The 5,675-nt window shown below is 36.2% G+C and overlaps 1 protein-coding gene across 1 annotated transcript in view; it reads left to right on the top strand.

Annotated features, from left to right (window-relative positions):
* Window positions 5,209–5,675, top strand: part of LOC104791707 — a 2,602-nt gene continuing 2,135 nt past the window's right edge. The window contains exon 1 of the mRNA XM_010517671.2: window positions 5,209–5,471. The gene's annotated coding sequence lies outside the window, so the exon portion shown is untranslated. The remainder of the gene's footprint in view (window positions 5,472–5,675) is intronic.

A 5,675-nucleotide genomic window follows, 5' to 3' on the forward strand; every position in this document is an offset into this window, starting at 1 on the left:
TTTGAAACTTAGATAATATTTGCAGTGAGAGCTGATTTATTTTACAAAATTGTTTAGAGTTCTAGATCTGATTTTAATTGTTTATATCCTATTTAATTATTGATTAAATTTTGTAATTTCCTGAGAAATTCCCTGGACCTAGCTTTTAAATCCCTTGAATTCACAACAGTTTTATTTTAATACTTCTGTATTGCTTTTATTAGTTTAAACCTTCTTGTTTAGCGTAATCATAAAACTCTATAATCCATTGTGTTTGATCTTGAGTCCTTGTGGAATTCGACCCCTAAGTACTGCAATGACCTCTTAATTTGAGAGAGTAGCTCTAGGGTTTAATTTGAGCATATCCAATTTTGGCGCCGTTGTCGGGGACTCTTTGATCTACCATTAGATTTGAGTTTTTAATTTTGTCTAAATTTTTGTTTTTATTTGAAACTTACACGCTTTTGTTTTCTTTTCTCTTGCGTGTTTCAGGTGCATGCCTCCAAGACCTCACACAAGAAGCAACAAGACTGCTCCTACCGTGAAGCTTTCAAACCAAGAGTTGGGAAAACTTGAGCGTGAGAACAGAAAAGCAGCCAAATCCTTGAAGATGGTTAACCCAATTATTTTGGTTCGTGATGAGGATGGTGCTTTGAGGGATCAAGAGGGCCATTTGCGCAATGAGCAGGGCCAAAAGCTTGATGCAGAAGGGAATGTTAATGCTGAAGCTGTTGATGTCAATGAGCTGGCTGCTGTCGGAAACGAGCAAATTCTGGTAGTTGACGAACAGGCCGATGGTGTCGATCGACACCAACAGGGTATCGGTCGACACCCCCTTCCAGCAGAGGGACGTGGAGCTGCCAACCATGTCCACAACCCGGTTCGAAGACAGGATCAAAACCGGGATCTGATCAGGACTATTGCAGACTTCAACATAGCTGATTTGATGTATGAAAACCGCTCTGCAATTGTTCCACCCCCATTCCCTAGGAATGATTTTGAGCTAAAGCCTGCATACTTCCAGCTGGTTGGACAAAGACCTTTCTCTAACCTGCCAAATGAGTAGGCTTTGGACCATATTGAGCATTTTGAAGACTTGGTGACCAATATCAAGGCCAATGGTGTGACTGAAGACTACATCTACTTCAAGCTTTTCCCATATTCACTTGCAGGAGAAGCATCCCAATGGTTGAAACAGTTGCCAACCCGTTCTTTGACCTCTTGGCAACAAGTGAAGGTGGCTTTTCTCAACTACTTTTATGATGATGTCATGTCAGATGAGCTAAGAGTCAAGTTGTCCTCCTTCAAACAAAGACCAGATGAGGCTTTCAAGGCAGCTTGGGTGAGATTCAAAGCCTATCAGAGGGACTGTCCACACCATGGTTTTTCAAGGGTGCAGCTGTTGAGTATCTTTTTCAGAGGAATTGACTGGGAATATCAGCTAGCTTTGGATGTTGCAAGCCATGAAAACTTCAAGACAAGATTTCCAGAAGATGCTGAAGCTTTGATTGAGAATTTGGCTTCCATCAATAGCACTAAGAGAGCCGATACTGAAAGGAAGAGATTGCATTGAGGATTTGATTCAAACCAGCTAGCTTCTGTTAATGCTAAGCTTGATTCAGTTCATAATCTCCTGGTTGCTAAGAAATCAGTTCACTTTGCTGCTGAAGTTGAATCATTTGAGCCACAACCTGAGTCTGAGAATGAAGAAGCAGATGTCAACTTTGTATATGGGAATCAGGTTCAGAGATTCGGTAATCAGCAAAACAACAAGCCTTACAGTGGGAACTTTACAAGGTACACTCCTAGCCCAGATTACCAGAAGCAGCAACAAAACAATGGCTATACAAGAACCTATGGGAACTCATCTTATCAATCTCCTCCTCCTAAGACTTCTTCTGAGAGTATAATAGAGGCCATGCTTGATCAACTTCTTCAGGGACAAGAGAATATGACAGTGACATTCAATGGCAAAATCGACAATGTCTACACTGAGCTAAATGAGAAGATAGATGCTTTAAACAATCATGTCAAGAAGCTAGAGAATCAAGTTATTCAAACAGCTGGATCCGTCAAGAGGCAAGAGGGATTTCTCCCTGGGAGAACTGAGTCAAATCCTAAACATTCTTTTAATGCCATATCAGTGAGAGGTGAAGATGATGGTGAAATTGTTTCTGCATAAAAGGGAGAGAAATCACAAAATCTGTCGGCTTCAGATGAAGGTGTCGATCGACACCACCTGGGTGTCGGTCGACACCCCTCTCAGACAGAACCCGAAGTTGCAAAATCTCAGGTTCCAGCAGTTGAGAGGGTATACCAACCTAAGATTCCTTTTCCTAAGCCAAGAAAGTCTAAGCAAGAGATGGAGGAAGCTAGATGTAAGGCAATGATGTACAAGGTGATGATTGAGATGCCTTTGATTGATGTAGTTAAGCTTTCACCACCTCTTATGCGGTATGTGAAGAGAAAGGTATCAAATAGTTTGAGCCCTGAGGAAGGAGCACTACTTACCAAGGATGTCAGTGCAATTCTTTTGAACCAGCCTCCACAGAGGAAGAAGGAGAGAAAGCATGATGTGGTTGTCTCTAAGGAAGTGAGTGCAATAATTCAGTGTAGAGTTGCAGAGAAATTACCAAATCCTGGAAGCTTTGCACTTGATTGCTTTATCTCTGCAGAACGGTTTGCTCACTCACTTTGTGATCTAGGCTCTAGTATTAACTTGATGTCACATTTTGTTGCTGTGAAACTAGGGATGACAGAGTTCAAGCCAACTCAGATTGATCTTATCTTAGCTGATAGATCCAAAAGAATTCCTGAAGGTGCCTTAGAGGATATTCTAATTAAGGTTGGAAACTTCATGATTCCCACTGACTTTGTGATGCTGAAGTATGATAAAGAGCCTAAAGACCCTCTCATCTTAGGAAGATCTTTCTTGGCTACAGCTGGTTCTGTCATAGATGTACAGAAGGGACACATAATACTGAATGTAGAGGGTTTAAGTATGAACTTTGAGATGCAAAAGCTGAGGAGAGTTCCTACCATTGATGGACAGACTTTTTCTGTTGAAAAAGTTTCTGCTACACGAGCAACAGGCACAATGTCGATCGACACACCATCAGTGTTGGACGACACCCCTCCACGACCGAGCCCACACTTGACCAGAATTGAGAACTCGCAGGACATTCTCTATGCTTCAAGTCAGAAAGCTATTCTTCATTGAATATGTCTGAGTAGTCAAATCTCTTTGCAAAATTCAAGTTAAAAACCAGCAATAAAATCAAGTTTAGATAAGTTCACAAAATTACTAAATCAAATCTTTTTGCAAGAAGTAATTTTGCTCATCAAAAGGTTTTATCAGGAAAATCAATTATATTCTCATATCAATCAATAATCCTAAGATCTAAATCCAGATGGCTAATTAAAGATCTAGCATTAAGAACAACATATGATGAAGATCAAGAAAGGTAAAGAATCCTAAATAAACAGATCTAATAATTCATAAAATCCCTGTGAAAAACCCTGAACCTAACAAGCAAACTACTCAGACATTTTCAATGAAGAACAAAACATAATTCTGAATATTAAGCAATTGAAATTAAAAGAGTAAAGAGGGAGTTCAAGAATTCTTCTCTCAAAATAGTTCAGATCTCTCTCCCAAAAGCTCTCAAAATCTCACAGGGTCGTAGAAAAATAAAACTTGATAGAATAAAACTTGAAGGGTTTCTAAAACCTAAAAATACTATTTATATGTCCTAAAACACGTCCAGGGACCAATGATGCAAATATTGAAAACTTCGGGCAACTTTGTAAAACTTCCAATTTTGAAGTCTTATGTCGGATCAGCTTGGTGTCGACCGATGCTTCTTTGGTGTCGGTCGATGCTCTTCATAGGATCAGACTCCAAATTGATTTCCTCCGGTTAAATGCTCCAAAACGATCCAAATTGCTCTATTTCGCCCTATCCGTACCAAAATCCTAAAAAACCTATAATGACTCAAAAATATCTTAGAAAATAAATCAAAATACTCTAAAAAACTCTTTATATCATGGTTAAAAACTACTAAAAAAAAACCATGATATATCAAGTCACAAATCAGAACCAAATATAGTAAAGAGTATTTTGATCTGTTCTTTTATGCCATTTTTGATTCCCTACGTGGGATCCTAACATGCATTAAGGTGGTGACTAGGAGAATGATCTATGTAGACACGGTCTTGTTTGATGTTATGGGTCTAAAAATTTTGAAAAACCATCATGTAACAAATCAAGTTTTTTCCTTACGAAAAATAATTCAGGGTCAGTGCAACCATTTTTTGAGTGGTCTTCACTAACTATATATGGTCATATTCAGTATTTGAATTTAGAAAATTGAATGGAATTAAAAAATATATAGAATTAAAAACAATAAATGAATTATATTCATATATGAGAGAGCATATAAGGTGAGAATTGGTTATTCACGTCTTTTGTTTAGTTTTCTATTAAATTATTTTCAAATGATATATATTATCATTAAAAACTATCTTAACTAATATTTAAAATAATTTAAAAACCATTTAATTGAAAAAAATTGATAATGTAAAATACATAATTAAATAACACTAAAAATTATATATACATATATATATATTAATTCGTTTATATTCTACTATTAAATTCTCACATTCAATAACATCCCTAATACATTAACTGATTTTGTTATCGTTTTCATGACGGTAAATAGAACAGTCCAATAAGTGATTACATCCTTTTTTTTTTGTTGAAATGAAATAAGCACTAGTAATCAACAAAGATATATGTATGTACTGCACTACTACTATCTATAGATCAAACATTTAAAATGAAATTTGAACTGTAAAGTAAAGGTAAAAGCCACTCGGTTAACACAGTAGTGTAAACGAAAAAAAATACCCGAAATTGATTAAGTGATCCATTTATTTATTTAAAGATTGCACAAAAAAACTGTCTCATAAGATTTCAGTTTTTTAGTAAAGTATTTTTTTTTTGTTTATCATTTATACATTATTCCACTCCACTCGTGTTTTACCTAACTACAAATTAAACCAACAATTTTACTATAAGATGAAAAGTTTAAACTTGAAACCAAAGAGAAAACATAAATAAGAAGGTACACGTGAGTAAAAAAAGTCGGTTAATTAATTTAGTAGGTGTGAAACTAAGACAAAAAGAGAAAGAGAAGTTTCTTTTCTTTATTCATTTCCCTTCTCTCGTTTTTTAGTTGTCAACTTCTGGAAGCCCCTTTGATTGATTGCTACATCTACCTCCATTCTCCTCCTCCCCCATTTAATGGTCAATCTAGTCGAATCTTCAACTATTCTTTCTTTATATTCTCTATAAGGTTTCCGGTCAAATCAAATTTGTTATGCAAAGACAGATCATACACCTCCCTCTTCTTCTTATATAGTACAAGAGAAAAAACTCTATTTCTCTTCCACTCAAGACCTTTCTCTTCCTTATTCCTAGTATCCTGGTACCTCTCTCTCTCTCTATCTCTCTCTGTATACTTCTATGTGTGTAAATGCAAATGGGTGATTAAAGTTTGGACCTTTTGATCGTAAAAATCGGTGCTTTATTATTGTTATGGTTACAAAGAGATTTGTTGTGGGTCTCTCTGCTTTATCTATCATTAAATTCAAAGAGAAAACGATGTTTTCCAAACTAAAAAAAAGTTTTC

Source organism: Camelina sativa, chromosome 1, assembly GCF_000633955.1.
Source record: "Camelina sativa cultivar DH55 chromosome 1, Cs, whole genome shotgun sequence".
Lineage (NCBI taxonomy): Eukaryota > Viridiplantae > Streptophyta > Magnoliopsida > Brassicales > Brassicaceae > Camelina > Camelina sativa.